Below are 20,643 nucleotides of genomic sequence, written 5' to 3' on the forward strand. Positions count from 1 at the left end.
GGGACAGAAAAAATGAAAGGTTTCACAGGCTTCAATTACAGCCATAATAGGAATAAATAAATTAGACAATGGAAGGATTGGCGCTGATACAAGTGGAAACTTGCTGCTGAACTCTTTAGAGATGGAGTAGTTGTAGGTGCTTCCATGATCCAAGGTGGAGTTTGAGCTTGAGGGCTTATGGCAGAGTGGATACAAAAGTCAGCAGAGTTGAAAAACTAAAAAGACAAAACAAAACAAAACTAAACACACCTAAAAAACAAAACTGTGAAACAAGCAACTGGACTGGTCTCCTGCATTGGCATAGAACTAACTCAGAATATTGACAAGAATTTAAGAGGACTGAAAGGCCACAGCATGGTGCTGGATAAACGTGGAGGAATGACTGAGAGGCTCATTCATGACTCTGGATTGTGGAGGTGAATGGCATGTTATGAGCAAGGCAGGTCATGTCTGTGGGAGTGGAGGAGTGAGAGTTCTTAAGTGCTCCTTCTAGAGATGGAGTGGAGCTGGGGAGTAGCAGAATGCTGGCCCCCTCCCTGATACATGAATTCTCTGTCCCTGTGACTTCACTGTCTTCATTGCAAAAAGCTGGAATTAATGGAAGAAGACGAAATTTTCAGCAGAAGCAAGGAACTGGGGGGAATGTTTGGTGAAGAAATGTGAAAGAGGGTTTTGTCTTATTTTGCCTTGTTTTGCTTTGCTTACCATGAAACATGGATTTAGAAGGAATGGATACAATTTTGGAAGGACAAAGTCCGTGAAAGCTAAGTAGGGAAACCAAGTGCAGAGCTATATGAAAATGAGTGAAGGGCTATACTTTGGGTTCTGATTAAGGGTGACGAGGATGTCAAGTGGTTGTATTGCTGTATTTCAGAATTCCACATAGCTCTGTTTAGTTTTGTGCCATTTCTACCGAGCCAGGTTCCAGGTGTTGTCAGACAACATATGATGCAGCTAGATGGACTGTTCTTCAGAATTCCAACAAACTGTTCATGGGAACTCATTATAATGTCTCTGGAAACTTTGAGATTAAGATTAGAGAGGAAAGATAATTCAGTTCCTGGAACAGAAGCCTTCTTTGTAAATTGTAATGATTTCAAGTGGATGGGAAAACTCCTCCTTTAAAGGAGCCAGAGAACTCTAAATTGTTCTGGAATTAACAATCCCTGGTACTGATTCCTGATTCCTTATTGAGATGGTAGCTAGTAGCTAAGGAAAGTTGTCTTCCCTAGGACTGCTGGAGAATGTAAACAAGGACTCTCCCATGGGGTGAACTGAAAGAAACTCTTAAACAAGGTGTTTCTGTGAGCAGCAGGTACAGTCACCTAGGAGAGAAAGTAAATGAGGGAGAAGCCAGGCTGACTCTGTGGCAACAGTCTCTATTTATCCCAAAGGGGTGGTTTCCTTGTTTTCAGGGTTGGTGGCATTTCCCCTGGCAACACTCATGTGTTGTTGCCCATCACCTCCTTTAAAGGACTTGACCAGCAGCTGGGAACTGAGAGGCTGTGAGCTAGTCCCAGGGGTGCAATCAGTGCTTTTCTACATTTAAACCAGATTGGATTGTGTTTGAGATCCTGTTTCGTCCTCCAAGTAGATGAAAGTGCGGCATTTCCTAAATAACCAGGGTCTACTGGTTTGCTATACAGAGGACCCATGTTTGGCTACATCTGGATACCCTGTAACAAAAGCCTTCTGGAATCACATGATTGAAATGATAAGGAGAAAAAAGAGTGAACTAGAGATTCAAAGTAAGGCATTAAGAAGTCTGACAAAGGCAGAGAATCGATGTAATATACTTGGGAGAACTGGGTGCTTATAAATGTCTCATATACTTGGGAGAACTGGGTGCTTATAAATGTCTCATATACTTGGGAGAACTGGGTGCTTATAAATGTCTCTAAGGCTCAGAGGAAAACTTTCCCTGAAAGTAAAACATTAAAACGTGTGTGTGTGTGTGTGTGTATGTAAAACACAACAAAAATCCAAAGAATGACTGACCTAAGTGTGTGTAATGAAAATGGTAAGCAGTATCTTTGGAAAACTCATTTATTATAAAAGTCAAAAGCATACAGATTTTATTCGGTTGGGATTTCAAGTATTTGGTTATGACCAGATTGTAGAATAAAGGTAAAAGAACTTAGGGATTTAAAAAAGCATGAGAGATGGAGGGGGATAAATATCTCAGGGAGAGAAAAATTTGCAGTCTTCATTTTCTCCCGAGAGAAGTCATGCCCTAGAATCCCACTGAAGCGACTTCCATGAGAAACAAACATATTCTGAAGAATCCAGTAAAAATGTCTCCTCCCTCTTAGCTCTCCTTTTGCTCTAGAATGTACTCTGTCTTGTTTTTTGCTTTGTAGGACTGAATTTAAATCAGTAAATAAAAACATAAGAATGTTAAAGCACTTCATCAATTTGAAGTATTTAATGAGATGTTCCAGGGTACTATAGCAAGCTGTGGATGCCGGTTCAACTCCCACACTCAATTTCCAAGAGCCTAATTTATACTGTAACAATAGTTTGAGTTTCAAGGTAGCGATGGTGACCTTTTCTAACCCTCTGTTAATTATCCGATGCCCCAAATTTTCAATTTGGTATTAGGTCGTTCAGTTTTAGAAATAATTACTGCATCTGATCTCTGATATCAGGGGATATTTTCTTTCTTACGCCATAAATATCATGTAATTGTTTATCTTTGCCGCTTTAAACATCTACACAGTATCCATCTTTCTAATGGCTAAAAATTAAATATGACATTGTGTTTTTTATGTGCAAGGAGTTCAGCTATGATTAAGTGGCAAAGACTAGAAAATGCTCCCTTAGAAAAACCACTAACAAAGCATTATTTGGCTTTTCAGTGTGGAAAATGAATGTTGCATTTTATTCCTTTCCATCATCACCCTTAGAATTGCATTTTCTTGCAGTAGCACCAAGAATAATGCAAGGTCATTTCTAAAGTGTTTGCTTTTCTTAGCTTTGTTCACCTTTCCTCTTAGGGAGGGAGGTTATGTATTTGAATTGTGACCCAAATGTCTCTAGTGTGTCCAGACGCTTCCCTTTAATTACTCAGGTGGACAGATTAAAAATAGAGTGCACAAAAGTTTACGGTTTTCATAAATGCATCCATTGTGACAATTTTCATTCTCCATGCCATCTAAAGGCTCTGTGCTTTTTAAAGCTAGTATTCTCTGAGTTATAAGCAAAACGGAACCACGGAAAAGTTAATTTCAAACGGAAAGTGGGTGAATGGTTTTCTCCTTACCATTACTTTAAAGAATATATCGAATAATTATATTTTATATTCTCTGGGCCTTCCTTCCTTTGCTCTGACATGTAGATAATGGATCTTTTCATGATGTAGAACACAGGGTCCAAAATCGTAGTCTACCATGTGGGTAGGTTCTTTGAAAGCACTACTTATCTGTAAACCTTGGCCTTGGTAAGTTTTCATTTTAATTAACCTGTGTAATCTGTTTGTGAAAACCAAATTTTCCCCTTCTTTTGCATTTTAATTATAGGGGGTACAAAATGTCAAGTTTTAATTTACTCAAAAGGGAACTAGGTACAATAAAGGCTCATGCTAAATGTGACAGGACTTTGCGGGAACCAGCTGGCTCCCTGTTAAGATTAGGGCTACCACAAATGGAAATGGTTTAACCCCCTTCCATACTCTCCAGTATCTCCAAATCAATACAGAAGAGCTTCATAGACGCCCTGATCTTACAAAAGAATGTCATAGATGATTTCTCCAGAGGATTCTTAATATGCGACAGTTACTAGTTATTTTTTCCTCACAGTTATAGTACCTACTAACCCATAAGCAGCTAATGTTGATGGGATAAGTCTATTAGCATTAATATAAATCTGTGCTGAATAGTGGTTGAATGCAATGTCACTAAAATCACCTAAATCCTTATGATTCCAAGGAGCTCCAAATCTCCTTGAATATTTGTTATGTAAACAATATTGTTAAGCCAAAAACATTGTGGAGTCCTTTATATTTCAGATGTAAATGCTCAACTCACTTCCCTCTTTTGTTCTTAACCTTCCTATTTTCCTCTTTTTGTGCATTATTCTTAATGGCCAGTAGTTTTTTCAAAACTTACTGGAGTGAATCCATCTTTTCACTGGGCTCTGACAGATAGGGAGGCTTAAAAAATGCAAAGTCTTCACAATAAGACATCTGAGGAAAATATATTGTCGATTTCCTTCTGAATGCCTCCTCCAGCATGAAGAGCCCAGAGTAAAACATTTCAAGTACAGCTTGGGAGCATACATATATTCAGCTGAAGACAGCTCCTCTCCCCTTTGCTCTGTGAGCATTTCGCCGAAGGCTTTGGAAGTTGGAAGCCAATATGACATTTTGACACAAATATACTGTTTTAGCATTTGACTCAGAATTTAGCTTGTGCTCTGCCACCATTAAACGTGTGAAGTATTTACGTGATGTCAAATTAGAAATGACCATTTATTTTTAATGATCTTTAGAAATGTGGCCATTTATTTTTAATGTTCTACCTTATTTCGAAAGACTGGATTCAAGTAAGTGTTACTTCCCTTAACCCAAATCCTTTTCAACCTGTATCTCTTTTATGTCAGAAATATTCAGGGATTTCAAAAGGAATTCCTTAAGTTGTAATAATATTCAATGAACCGGGAAATCATGTTACAGGTCGAGATGGAAGATTTTTCCCAAACAGGAAACCTTTGCCTCCCCATCGCCCATTTCTAGATATTGGTTCATGTTGGTAGAATCTTATGATAAGCATTCAGTTATCATCCTGTTACCATGCTTGTTAATGTTAACTCATACAACAGCACATAAGAATGATTTAAGGACTATAATAAAGATTTTTGAAATACAGTTATCACGGGAATGATCCCTCCAAATCAATGGACAACATTTCTTAACATTGAGTTCAGAGACAACTCATCCTATCCTAGAAGTATGCCGTTGCAATGTCAGTCTGCGAAAACATGAAGAAAAGAAAGCCAAATTATAAATTACATTTGTTTGGTCAGCCGTTTGAACTTAGCAAGACCACCAGGGGGAGCAAGTTACTGGTCAAAGGAAGTGATGTACGGTTCCAGACTCTTCATACAAAACCTAGTTTGAGAGAGCAAATTGCACCACAATTGGTAAGAATGCGATTCAAAAATGATACCCTAGCTTTCTAAAATAATACTTTATAAAATCCTAATTGCTTCATTCTAGTTTCTGAAGTAGCTATGCCCATACCACGTAACTATTTTTTTCTTTGTAAATGTTTTTCTAGTGACATATCCTATCTTATGCAGCCCTTATGATCTGCACGCTGACAGCACTTGGGAAAATACAAATGACTACAAATTTAATAGCATAACACATGCCAGGTCCATATAATTATGGATAGAAAAAATCTGGCAGTTGACAAGTTCTGCCTGTATAAAAATATGCAATATAATTTAAATATGGGAGGGAGTCCTCAAAGACTTTACACTCAAGTTAAGGGAAAATAACTTTTCTATAGGAAACAAAGTGACTTCTGAATAACCTGTGAACAAGTACTCTTAAATCCTGTGACAGATTATTCAAGTCCTTCATGGAACAAGATAGATTATTCACGAAGAATTTTAACAACTGTTTATGAATTCATAAGTCATGTTAAACTACAAAATTAAACAGAAAGCATTTTGAGGGAAACAACTTGTATCAGAGTCATTATGAATATTTCATACTGATACTGAATAAAATAAAATCCTTATTTTATTTAGCACGAGTCATTTACTAACTGATTACATAACACCAAACAACACTAATATAACTCCATTCTCCCGAGTCTAAGGTGAAAGGAAAACATTCAACACGTGATTACCCCAATATATGACTATACAACGTAAATGTTCTAAGAAAGCGCTGTGTGCAATGTGAGAATATAATAAGGATTCTAGCTTTGGTTAAATGCTTGGGGACGTCTTCTCAAGGAAATTGTAATGTGGTAGATACTAAAAATGTATCCTTGCCAATCATGGGAAGGAGACTGGGAAGAAGGAAGAATAATCCAGTTAGGGGGGACTGTACCCTTGGGAGAAGACCTTGATATATTTGAAGTACAGAGAGGTGTCTGATGGGTTTGGAGTTGAGTGATCAAGGGATGCAGGTGAGTGGAGGTGGAGATAAACTGTTACATTAGATGAATCTGTAAAGAGCTTCCAAGCCATGAGGAGGATTTTTAGATACGAACTGAATACAATAGGATCTGAAGGATTTCGTGCTGGAGAGTGATATGGTGGAGTGTGATATGGTCCAGATTGTATAATGGGAGGGTCACCTTAGCATATGTGTTGAAAGAATTAGAGTAAAAGTAAAGACGAAGCCTGGAGACCGGTTAAGAGTCTTTAGTGATGATCCAGGTACAGGATAGCGACGGATGGAATTAGAGTGCATATAGTAAACGTGAATAGAATCACATACATTTGATACATGTTTTGGAAGGAGAGGCAAGAGGACTCAATGTTGAACTGACCACAGAAAATGATGGAGGAGGAAATGACAAGTCAGGAATGTCCTTTAGTGATACCATAAAGACTGGAAGCAAATTTTGCAGACGGAGATTAATAATTCATGTTTTCAAATGCTTGAATATTCAAAAGTTTGAAATTGTTGTGAGTCACCCAAATTAATAACCAACATGCTAAGTTACTCATATAGTGCAGCCTCCACTCATGGGATTTTTATGTTTGTGTGTGTATAATATATATATGAAATAAGCAGTGGGATTGGACTGGGGACACAGAAGTCATTGACCAGTAGATGGCAACTGAATTGAAGGCATAGGAGCTGACAAAAGAATCGAAGGTTAGATGCAGAGGGAGAAGAGAAGAGAGCCTAACCCTCAATGTTGAGAAGCCAGGCTATTTAAATAATCTGAATAAATGAGAGGCTTGTCACAGAGGTTGAGAAGGAGGTAGCATCAAGACAAAGGGAAATCTTAAAAAGCCAGAGAAAATATTATTTAGGTACTGAAATTTTTGTTGTGGAATGTTTTGTTTGTAATGAGATAATTTCATTTGAGGGGAGCTGATGATTATGTTGACCACAATGCCAATATTTAAAGTTACTCTTTTAAATCAAGGTTACTACTTGATTGTATTTTCTCAGGGAACTAAGAATTTCACCAGTCTTTTTTTATTAGTCAGTTACGAAAATGTGTACTATTAAAATATCTTGAGCCAATATTCCAATGTTGTGCATCGTTTTGCTATTTAGAAAATAAGGTGAACTAAATACAATGCCTCAGGTCAATGCCCCTTGCTTCTAGACTCCTTTGAGGAACAATTTAGATTTGAGTACCTATAACGGCTTTAAGTCCTGTGCCTTCCCTATGAACTACAGGACATGCACGCTGCCAGCAGTTTTTTGTTTTGTTTTTCTCCATTGCTGCTAGGTGGTTCGTGTTCTCACTTGGCTGATGGTAGGAATTTCATACTGTTGTTTAAACCATGTTTCTGTTCTCACTTTATTTGCTGCTTTACTTATTAGCAGATTCTTGACTTCTGTTTTTTTTACTGTTAGGGTAAAAACTGTAAGAAATTGGCTAATTTCTCCAACTTTCCATAGATTTCTTTTGTGACGTTATCTTGGAGTTAGGTTGGAAGACTTTTCATTGTTATCCACAGAATATTGTTCACTTCAGCTGCTGTTACCCTGCCCAGGTGTGTCACACTCTTTCATATGAGCTAGTTATCTCTGATCTCTGTCCGTCTAGCTTTCACTCAGATTATCCTTCCCTTTATTTGAGTGCCTCAGCCCCTGGAGCTCAGGGCACAAATATCTATCTGCCTGTTTTCTATGTTTGTTTGTTTTTTTTTTTCCAGTAGCTTAAAGAGGCCTGGTGAACAACATTAACATAAGACCGTTCCTAAGAAAGCTGTGCAGACAATTCTGTCACCACATGTCTCTGAATAAGCTCAACTATACAGTATGGAATATACTGACAATCCCGTCAGTGTATCACAAAGCCCTTGCATTGTGATGAATTCACTCTTTTTGCCCTCAAATCTTTATCCTGGTGAACTGTGGCTGTAAGTGGAAACAGAGGAACTGGGAAACATTACGGATCTAATATTTCCTTTCAAATCCATAATGGATATGTCCAATATCTGATCCAGTGAATGAAATTTTTTTTTAAGATTTTATTTATTTATTTGACAGACAGAGATCACAAGTAGGCAGAGAGGTAGGCAGAGAGAGAGAGGGAGAGGAGGAACTGGTTCCCCACCTAGCAGAGAGCCCAATGCGGGGCTCGATCCCTGGGCCCTGGGATCATGACCTGAGCCGAAGGCAGAGGCTTTAACCCACTGAGCCACCCAGGCGCCCCTAGTCAATGGAAATTTAAATATGGAGTTTAATTTTGGTTTCATTTTAGCATGTCAGATGAACATATTAATTTTGACTGGATTTCTCTAATTTGAAGTACTATCTTTTGTGTTGCAGGTAAGAGCTATAAATGAAGACTTTGACCCACTGAGCCACCCAGGCGCCCCAAATGAAGACTTTGGGTAGAAAAATATTTTCTTCTTAGATTGGAACAAATTTGGTCTTTCAATTTTTTTCTTTTCTTTAAATGCAAAATTACTTAAGATGCCATCTTTGCTCTTAGGCAAACTGTGAAAAACAATGTTGCACCAGTCTTAGCCACAAGGCTTTTCAAATAGCTCAGAAGCCTTATTCCTGACACGAAGTCCTAAAAATGAGTTTTGCACTCAAATTGAATTTTGCACATGCAAAGTTTGCCAAAGGTCTGTGTGACATCAAAGCTGAGGTAAAGTTCTATAAAACCCATGTAGACTTAACTATTTACCATAATGAAGTATGTTGAAAGATACTTCCTTCACCTTGCAAGGATTGTCAATAAAATAACATAAGCATCCATTTCTATGATATACCTAGACTACAATTAAACTTCCAAATGGAATGACTTGTTTGCTTAAAAATTTTCTGGTAAGACCTCCGTCATTTAAATGGTTTTATGAATATGGCAATTATTCCTAACTCTGTCATAGCAAGTGTCCTCTTATTGGTCAGTATATCTGAAAAGGGTGGACAGGAAAGACACCTGACACCTGGACCAGGACCTGGTTCACCAGCTGAATTATGACAGAATTTCCTATGAATTTATGACATGATTATTTTATATTCCACAGGCAACTTTGTTAATTATGATTCTTAGAGAAGGAGGCTAGTATATTTGGTGTTGATAACAGTCAGTGTGATAAAAAGGCGACATAAGATGATACATTAGGGTTCTCCAAAGAAACAGAGCCAGTAGTGTGTGTGTGAGAGAGAGAGGGGGGGGGGGTTATTTCAGAGAAAGAAAAAAAGTTACTTATTTTAAGGAATTACACCCCATGGTTGTGGAGACTATCAAGTCCACAGGGGAGTAGCAGTTTGGGTCCTCAGGTAGAAAGAGAGAGAGAGAGAGAGAGTCTTGTTTCTCAGGTCTTTCAACTGATTGCAAAAGGCCCATTTATATTATGGAGGGCAACTTGCTTCCTCAAAATTTACTGATTTAGATGTTATTTCTATCCCCAAAGACTTTCCAGAAATATGTAGAATGGTGTTTGACCAAATACTGGGTGCCATAGTCTAGCCAAGTTGTTAACACAAGAAATCAGCCATCATGGATGTCCTCACAGCTTTTGAGATAGAAGTAAAGCATTTAGTAGTATTTAACAATAAAGCACACCTTTTTATTAAATCATTTGCCACTCAGTGTATTTATTCTGCTATCATTGTCTTATGACCAGAAAATTCAGATACATTCTGCAAAAGATTTAGTTAGAATCTTGCTGAGAGAAACTTATGTCCATATCTATATAGGAGCTTCACTTGTTTTGAATTAATGCAGCCAGCCTGAGTCAACGCCTGAAATTTTTTTATTTTGGACATAAAAATTAATATCAGTTGAAAAGATTTTTTTTCTGTAGGCTAAGCTGGCTTTCTACTTGTGCTGCTACTGAAGTTACAAGTAAGAATCTGACAAACAACATTGAGAGGCATGTGAGAAATGCCTTGGGTTTAGATCCAATTTACTGATACCCTATAACTAATCCGTTATATACTACATTTTCAAAGACTGGGAGCGTTCTGGCCTGGTTATCATTGATATTGAAATAGAAAATAACTAGAGAAGACAAGCTCTGTTATGCATAAAGAGAATAGAGAATTGAAAAAGAGTGCATTTAAAAAGTATATATATATATATACATATATATATATATATATATACCTTAGAAAGTATATTTTAATTATTTTGTTACTAATTTTTGTAAGCCATGGTTTTCAAGCTCTACTTATTTTTTAAATTTTTTTTGGAATGCTCTTTGTAAGAATCATAATATAAATAATAAAATACTGAAAATTGGAAGATAAACATTCATTTTTCATTGTTACTATCTTTTCTTCTGTTCTTTTTATATTCCCAATTCCTGTCATCTTGATACTAAAACAGTTTTAATAATATATAACTTATACTTTTTCATGCTGCTTATCAGAGCTTATTATCATAGGAATACTTTTTATTATATAGTGTCTGGCATATGTTAAAAACATTTGTTAAATATATGAATAAGTTAATGAATACAGTTATAAACAATACCTGTTAAAATTACCATAAAAACTGTTTTAAGTTTGACTTATTTAATCAAGCAGATATACCATTATTACTTATTAATTTTCATATTATCCAGCATTTAGGCTATTTTAAGTATTTTCTCTTATGTATGATAATGTGATAAGCATCTTCAAATACAAAGTTTTTCTGCTTTCAAGTTTTTTTCCTTACATATATTTGTAGAAGTGATACTGTGAGCTCAAATATGTCAACATTTCCTACGAAAAAACTTCAATTTATCTGCTAAGGCCATTCAAGGCATGACAAATTATTTGTATTATAAAATCACAGGTCAAAAGATGTTTGTGTGGTACAAAATAAATAACGATTGTATGAAAAAAGACATACTTGCAGGAATGCAAAAAGGAGTGGAAAAATTAAAATATATATGTTGTATTCCTTTCTTTCTGATATTCCTCAGATAACTTAACCTGTACCTAGCTTCTGGGCTTTACAGACTCAAACTAACAACAAGAGACTTTAATAAAACATTTCAAAACTATGTATTTTGATTTAACTATTGCTTTGGTTTACCCAAACCACAGTTTTTCTTCATATGAAAATTCAATAGTAGTACTGAAGAGAAAGGTGAACAACGAAGTATGGTAAATACACACTGTGTAAAAATGATTGGTTTGGATTAAAGTATGATTTAGATTTACTCAACCAAGAATTCACAATCAAGATAACGGTGTTCTAGACATCGTCCATTGTTCTTCCTTTGTGTTCATCACAAGACACTGGTCAGGGACAAACTGAATGCTAACATAGTGGCCCCCAGTAAAGGTACATAATAATACAAGAGTGTAGCCTTAGGAGTTTTTGTTATACAACACATAGAAAATATTCATCCAAAATCATAAATAAATGGTCCAACTGCTAATAGGGTTGGAAAAACAATTTAAGGGCAGGTGCTAAAACTTGTCAAGCGAGGATACATATAAAATATCCTTTGTCACTTTTTTGTAGTATCAAGAGTGGGGAACAGCCTTGGTCAGCCACCTGACCACAGACCCAGAAATGTATTTGGTATGCTTTTGTTTTTCAATAGTTTTCTTATTTCCTGAGACTTTTCTCTCCATGAGGTGGATTCTCCATATTCCTGCTGCCCCACATAATCCCCATATTTCATGACTAACCTCTCTTTAGAAAATAAAAGCCAATACAAATATGACAAAATTAGGGAAGTTGCAAAGGTTTTAGGGACCTAAAAAAGTTTTGAGTGTTTGTTATTGGACTAAAAATAATTTTTTTGAAATATTTTATTTATTTATTTGTCAGAGGGAGAGAGAGAGGAGAGAGAGAGAGAGAGCGAGAGCGCACAAGCAGTGGGAGCAGCAGGCAGAGGGAGAAGCAGACTCCCTGCTGAGCAAGGAGCCCAATGTAGGACTCCATCCCAGGACTCTAAGATCATGACCTGAGCCAAAGTCAAACGCTTAACTGACTGAGCCACCCAGGTGCCCCTGGACTAAAATTCTTGCTATTACTAGGTAGAGTTATAAATTTTCTTTTTTTTAAAAGAAAAATTTCCTTATTTTCTTTTTTTTTAAATGGTAGATTGTAAAATAGGAATGAATATTCATTGTTAAAAACTGAATGTATGGACAGATATATATCAGTGATCCTCAAAATTTGCTGCATGCAAGAATCAGAAGCACCCTCAGGGCTCCACTCCAGAAAATGTGGCCCATGGACTGGGATAAGTTGTTAGACCTGCAGATTTCAAGGCTTGCTCTAGACCTGCTCAATTGTATTTTAACAAGATTCCCAGGTGATTCCCACATGTGTTAGATTTTGAGATATGCTGTGTGGTTCCATTTATGTGGAATGTCTTAAAAATACAAAATGATAGACACAGTAAATTAATGGTTGCCTGGATGGGGGTAGGAATGAGGATGGATGGTAAAAAGACACGAAAGATCCTATTAAGGTAAGGAAAATGCTCTAAAATTGATTTATAGGGATGGTGGCACAAATTGGTAAAATTTCTTCCTTTTTTTTTTCTTTAAGATTTTATTATTTATTTTAGAGAGATGGGAAAGAGAAAGACAGAGAGAGAGAGAGAACAAGCATGGGGAGAGGCAGAGGGGGAGAATCTCAAGCAGACTCTGTGCTAATCATGGAACCTGATGCAGGGCTCGATCTCATGACCCTGAAATTATGACCTGAGCCAAAACCAAGAGTCGGACACTTAACCAAATGAACCACCCAGGCACCTCACACATTGGTAAAATTTCTATAAGTTATTAAGTTGTACACATCAGATGGGTGAATTATATAATATGAATAAACATGTCTCTGTAAAGAGAAAAAAGAAAAACATGGTTAAAATGGAGATTCCTGGTCTGATAGTAGACCCCATGTAATTCTGTCTAGCTATGGACCTCCAACTGAGAAACATTGACATAAACAGCAACAACCTAACCCCCACATCCACCCCAGTCTCCATCCCACCTCATTACTTTTTCTTCTTCACATGGCCTGGAGAAGTCCAGGATCAGTGCAAGTAGCTCTACATTTTTTAGTTGTTAGGCAATACATTCCCTAGTATGCTGGTACCCTTTAACTATATCTATAGTGATAAGATCTTTTCTACAGTATTATAATGTTGCAGTTGCATTGTTTAAAATACATGTCTTTATATACATGTACAAGTTTTTCTTTAGGATATGTACATAGAAGTAGAAACTGAATCTAACTGTATGAAAATTTAAAATTGTAATAAATATTGTTAAAATGATCTCCAAAAAGCTAAACCAACTTACCCTCTACCAATACCAATATAGTATTAGAATGGCTATTTCTTCATGATGAATGATTAATAAATGCAATCAATATTTTCCATTTTGCCCAGGTGTTGGGCAAAAAGATATAGGTCATTATTTGAATTTGTAGTTTTTCAAATGCTAGTGAGATTGAGCATACTTTCATTATTTTTTCTCCTTCCATGAGTTGCTTATTTATTTTCCTTGCCTGTTTTCTTTGGGCTTATATGCCCTTTACTTATTTACTCATATAAACTATTTACTGTAGCAGACTAATCCCATGTTTCTTCTAAAAACTAATACGGAAAATTACCCTCCCAGTATTTTATTTATATTTCTGCCAAGTCTATGGTGTTTCTTACTCTTGCAGCTTTAAAATATTTATATAATTACATGTCAGTCTTCATTTTTCTGATAGTTAAAGATATGACTTCTCCAAATGGGTATGTATTAGTCTCAATGGCATTTATTAATTAAGTATTCTTCTTACTGAGAAAAAATGATGAATTTGTTGAAAACTAAATTTCTATATATATCTGCACCCATTTGTGGGCTCTTTATTTTGTCCTATTAATGTACATTTATTCCTTGTCCAGTACAATTTCTATTACTGCTATTCAATAATGTATTTTATTATCAGATGGGACTAGTTTTCCCTCACCACTATTCTTCCACACATTTTTTTCTGTCCAGTAAAAAAAAAAATCTTAACTGTCTTTCAAGAATAAACAATTGAATATCTCCCTATTCCAGCCCTTCCTCCTTTTCCTCTTCCTTCCTTTTTATAAAAATTTGCAGTTAATGAGGTAAAGAATGACATTCCACACATCCACATCCACAACTTTATGGAAAAAGAAATGCTATAGAAAGAAAAGAATAAAGCCGTGTTTAGAAGCTTCTGTACGTCAGGCATCTCAGTGATAGCTATTCTCCAAGTAAGAAAAGGAAGAGAGGAATGAACAAAACCGAAAGAGAACCAACCTAAACTCCTGGTTATCTCCAATACTTCTATATTATGATTTCCCTAAATGGCTTTGAACCTTTGGTGGAAGAATGTGGTGGGATAGCCACACTATTAAGAAGAATAAACAGTCTTTCCTTTGTTCAGTCAATTAAATCTACATGAGAGTGAGCAACAGAAATTGGGGAGCAAATCAGTTGAAGAATCACAATACTGGCAGGTTTATTCCGAATCTCCTTTTTTCACTATGTAGATCCCTTTTTCAGTATCATTCGCCTGATTATCTTCCTTTGTCCACTACTTAAATGTTGATGTTTTTCAGAGGTCAATCCTTCCTCTTCTTATCTTCTTCTGGGTTTTGCAATCAATTGCTTTTGGGGTCCAGGCTGGTAACAGAAGGGAATGGAGCAGGCTGTTCAGTGAGATACTGTTTGGTGAGGGCTGGAACCAATTAGAGAGGTTCTTCCCCATTTAAACAACAGCAACAACAACAAGAACAACAGTAACAACAACAACAGTTCAAATGCAAACATTTTATTGACACTCTACTGACTCAAAAACAACAACAACAACAACAAAATAAACCCCAAAAAACCCCAAACCTGGCAACTTTTGTATCTTTACTTTCCTGGTCATCTCTTCCCAAGTCTACAGCAATCATTAATGTGCTAATTACTCTCAAATCTCTTTTACTAATCCCATTTCCTCTTAGCATTCAATCAGCATTTCCAACCCTGTATAGAATATCTCTGAGGCAGGCATCTAAAATGGAAGCGATAAAGTGCACTCATTTTCTTTCTGTCTAAACTTGCTCCTTTTCTTTCCTTTTTTTCTTAAAGATTTATTCATTCATTCATTCATTCATTCATTTGACAGACAGAGATCACAAGTAGGCAGAGAGGCAGGCAGAGAGAGAGGAAGGGAAGCAGACTCCGTGCTGAGCAGAGAGCCAGGTGTGGGGCTCAATGACCCCTATCCCAGAACCCTGGGATCATGACCTGAGCTGAAGGCAGAGGCTTTAACCTACCAAGCCACCCAGGTGCCCCTTAACTTGCTCCTTTTCATCAATGTCTCATTTGCTTCTAAAAGCAGAATCTTGGAGGCCAACCGTGGCCTTCCTTCACTCCTTGCCTCTGAAGGATCTGCAGGTCGAATACAAGTCAACTCCAGGACTTTGCTGAAGTCTATCCGTCATCCCTGTCTCCAGCTCATTCTCTCATAGCATTTCTGTTTTGGGTGACTTCAGCATTCTCCCAATTATAGCCACAATTTTTTTTCTTTTTCTTTTCTTTCTTTTTTTTTTTTTTTTTTTTTTTAAGGTTTTATTTATTTGACAGAGAGATCACAAGTAGGCAGAGAGAGAGGAGGAAGCAGGCTCCCTGCCGAGCAGAGAGCCCAATGCAGGGCTCGATCCCAGGACCCTGAGATCATGACCTGAGCTAAAGGCAGAGGCTTAACCCACTGAGCCACCCAGGTGCCCCTATAGCCACAATTTTCTAGTGTCACATTTCAGCTTTGTTTTCTGTTCTTTTTCCTTTACTATCTTTCTAAAATAAAACTTTAATGGAGAAACTTCTCTTGAAGTCTTCAGTGACGTGCTAGACTTTGGACACACGGCTCTTGTTCTTACCTCTGTATTTGCTACTTACTGGACTTCCCATTCCTTCTCTCCTCTTCTAATGCTCCACTTTCTACCCATGATCATCAACCCACTTGCAACATGTTGTGTCCTCCAAGACCCTTACAGGATCAGCTTCTTACTTCCTGGTAATTTTTCCCACTTCCCCCTTCACTTTCCATATGAATAAATCTTATTAATAAAGGACCCAGGCCAGTCTAATTTATTCCAGAAAATTCATAGTTTCTTACGTTTATGCTTATTTTCTGACTTATCATGTGTACCTTTATCTTCTTTTTACTTGTTTCCCTATTCTTCTATGAGCATCTTGAAACTAGTGACCTAATCTTGATGATTTTTTACACCTACAATATTTATCTGGCACAGGGTCAATATTAAATAAGTGCTTGCTTAAAAATATGGATAAATATGAGTAAGTGACCAGGTAGTAGCCCAGAACCTGAGAGATGCAAAAGTGATTTAGGAAGGTGAGCAGTGCTGTGGTGAAATGTTTTATTGACTCTTTCATGTGAGAGGCACTGGACATATTGGATATAAAGAAATATGAAATAATACTAATAATGCTTCAGGGAAACCATAATAAAATCTGAGTTTCAGTAGATAAACTATATGACTCATGTCATGAAATGTAAGATTTAGAACAAAAAATATTTTTTTGGCAAAACACTAGGATAAAATTAAATCAGACTTAAGAACATTAAGCTTTATTTCAGAAAAATTTCTAACACCCATGGGCATGCAGTTTCTAATAAATAGTTGTATTCAATGTTTTGTTACAAAATCAGTAATTAGTTTAAGGTATAAATTTCTATTAGTGTGAGGCTTTGCCAAAATTTGCTATATTGAAAGTGTCATAGGACACTTTAATGTTGTCAATGTTAGAATTTTAGATTGATTCCTTTTTGAGGTTATTAATGTCATACCAGGTTTTATTGTTTAACTTTTTTAAGGGAATTATTTGACTAAATTAATATAAAATATGTATTATGATGGAGTTCATTTGTTCAGTAATTTACTTGAATGTATGTGATTTCATACATTCCCTAAGTTTATTATGTAAGTAAAGTCATAATATGGAATTAGAGAATCTGAGTGCTTTTGAACTGAGTTCTCTGCATTTAACTTAATGTGATGGGGATAGCTTTGTTTTAATCTTTGAGTTAGCTGTCTGTAAATATTAATTGCAAGTACAATAAAATGCTTTACCATAAGCAAAAATCAGTATTGTGGAATTCTGAAGTTCTGAATTTATCTAAATATTCTAGAATTACAGACAAAGAAGTCTTTAAAGATTTTAAAGCAAAAATATTTGAATATTATCAAATATCCAGGGAGACTATAAGAACTAAAAATATGAAATGAAATCCTAAATTTAGTAGATGAGATATGAACTCAGGAAAATTCAAAGGGCTGGCTACGTAAAATCTTGTTTTTAAGAAGGAAATATCCATTGGAAATCCAATTTACATTCAGGACATGTGAAGAAGTCTAGTGTTATTATGCTAGAGCTATGAGTTTATTGCTAGGCTATTTGATATTATAATTTAACCTATTTTAATGTGGGGGAGTAAAGTCTAAGACCAGCTCTAATCATGGGCTGCATAAAGGAACAAAATACTCAAAGAATGCTGGCACCTGTAATTTTGCCTACAGGCCTAATACTTGGGCTGAGAATTTCCCAGTAATAATTAGAGAACAGGATTTGGATAATTCTCTTTGCTTGAAGTTTAGTCCAGAAAAGAAAGACTGAATGGCAGTCCCATCTGGCAGGCCCTAAACCTAGTACCATGCAATTAACTTTCTTTACTCCAAATTCTAAGGAACCAAAGGGGAAAATAATATAATTCCTGGTTTAGAAACCATTATGTTATAGAAATGAAGTTTTAAAAACATTTCCTTCTGTTTGGATATGATGAACATACTGTAATCTCTGAAGATTTGCATCTTATGTGTTTGATTGTAAACAAGTCACTGTAAAAAATATTGGAAAATATCTGTGGCTCACCTCTTCCAAATTACATATGTGTATATATAATATAAATTGTACATATTTTGATATAAATATGTACCTATATATTATATATTTATATACAAATTATATAAGTAGATTACACATTTAGACATATGTATTTATAATATATAAATAATATATATGTATTATATATAATGCATACAAATATATAAAACAAGTATAGAAAGCATAACACCTGTTTTTAAATCTCACCTAAACGTATCAAATATTCAAGCATTAGGCTTGAATTAGACTTGAAAATATTTTAGTCAGAGGACTATACCAGTAGTTGAAAGTGAGAAATATCTTATACTTTCATTGCAATACCAATAACAAAAAAAATGACAGAAAATATTAAAATAAGGTATGACTTACTTAGTGAAACTTAAAACTGTCTGTAAGATAGGACAAGATGGAATTGGGAATTTGTCAACCATAAGTGTCTCTTAATCTCACAAACAAACAGGGTTGCTGGGGGAGGGCGGTTGGGAGAAGAAGGGTGGGGTTATGGACATTGGGGAGGCTGTGTGCTATGGTGAGTGCTGTGAACTGTGTAACCTGGCGATTCACAGACCTGTACCCCTGGGGATAAAAACACATTATATGTTTATAAAAAATAAAAAAAAAATTAATAAAAAAAAGAAGAAAAAGGACAGAAACAAAGGAGCATCTGAACGATGGTATGCCAAAACCTCAAGCATATTTATGAAAAAGGAAAAAAAAGAATTAAAAAACTTGTAACTTCCTGATATGAATCTTGTATTACCTCTTGCATATTTACTTTTGTAAATAAAATCTTCGAGAATACGGGATCATGCAAATGAGGACTTCGTGGCCATTCTGAAGTTAGATACTGTGAACGTTTTGATTCTATTTTTATATAATTTATACACAAAAGAATGTATTAACTAGTGTAACAGGCTGGTGGCATGACATAAAATCAGCTTTCCTTAAATTAGTCTCCAAGAAGGCTTAGAAATGAGGTGTATGCGTTTACCTGAGCGCCAGGAAACGAAGACTGTTTATCCGTGTTTAGGAGAATTGCGTTATACTTCCGACCCGGGGTTTAGTGGAGTGCGAGAACGGCTGCCCTGTAAAGCTGACCGGGCAGGTGTGCTTTTCTCTGAGGTTTATAAATGCCGTGGCTGACCTCTCATGCAGGGCGTTTTCAGTTTCCCCAACAGATCCGCCGCATATCTTCACCACCTCAATGGTGTCAGCTCAAATGACTTCCCAACAGTCCCTGGTTTGCCAACAAGAAAAGGGGAGTTTATTTGCTCGATTTCCTTACTCAAGCATGCATCCGTGGTGAGTACGCAATCAGACTTTTATTTATTTATTTTTTTAAGGTAGAAATTTTCAGATATAGTGAGTTCTGCTAAGATTGCTTTGAAAACTCAAATTTGTTCCAACGCAACTGATAGATTAAGAAACAGTTGGGGACTAACACAATCATGCATTTGCCTATGTGCAGTCTTCCCCAGGAGAAACACCAGATGAATGGAAAGAATACATCCAGCTGTATACACCAAAGTGAAGACATAGACCAAACACACCTATGCACCTCTCGAGTACCTACCAATTTCCATGGGTCTAGGAGATTCTCCTCTACATCTCTAATTACAGCTTTCCCTCCTCATTCAGATAACCTATTCCTCCATTTCACAATAGCTCACAAGATGAAAACCTTTTTATTGCTCACTGCTACCAGTAAACTTCAGGCATTTTTCAAGGTGTAGTACTATATTTATTGCAGCATTTGTGTATTTCTTTGCAGTTTGACCTGTTTAAAAATGCACAACGTCATGTTACAGCAGAACTAAATGTATTACCAAATGTAAAATGAACTCTAAAATTATTGCTTGTTATAGTGTGTTCCTGATTCTCAGAGTAAAAAATGTTAGAAACTTTTTATGGGAAACTTGGAAAAAAATGATTGCTTCTCTTACAGGAGATTTTTCTAGTTTTTGTATTTTATAAAATTATTGTCATTACTTCCTGTTTATAATGTGCTCTCACATCTGTGCAGCTCATTGTCATCATAAATGGGCAATTAGAATCTTAAATAGTAAATCGAGATTCCCTCCAAAAATATTTTTAAAGTTTATTCAATCTTATTGAGGCATAATCTATTTCCAAAGAGATTTTACAAAGGCAAAATCCTGAGAAAACCTGTAAAGACTCCAAAATAAAAATAAATATTTGAACTGTTAAATATTTATGGCTGATTTATTAACATGCTACTCAAGGTTTTTGGATATACCACATAAATCTTTAAGTTTTTGTCTGTTTATTTACAACTTCAGTGAGACCCATAATACTTGTCAGTTCCAACTACCATACAAGGATTTCTTTAAGTATGTATTACTTAATATTTAAAAATTAACTGAGGTTCTAAAATCAATTATCTAATTTTCCACCTTAGGAAACTAGGAAAAGAATTAGCAAATGCAATCTAAAGTAAATGTAAAAAAAAGAAATACTAAGATTTAGAACAAACTTCCGGCATAAAATAAGTCCTGAGATGTAATGTACAACAGTGACTATAGTTAATATTACTGTATTGTATTTTGGTAAGTTGCTGAGGATGTAGATCTTAAAAGTTCTCATAA

This window comes from Mustela nigripes, chromosome 5 (genome assembly GCF_022355385.1).
Source record: "Mustela nigripes isolate SB6536 chromosome 5, MUSNIG.SB6536, whole genome shotgun sequence".
Classification (NCBI taxonomy): Eukaryota; Metazoa; Chordata; class Mammalia; order Carnivora; family Mustelidae; genus Mustela; species Mustela nigripes.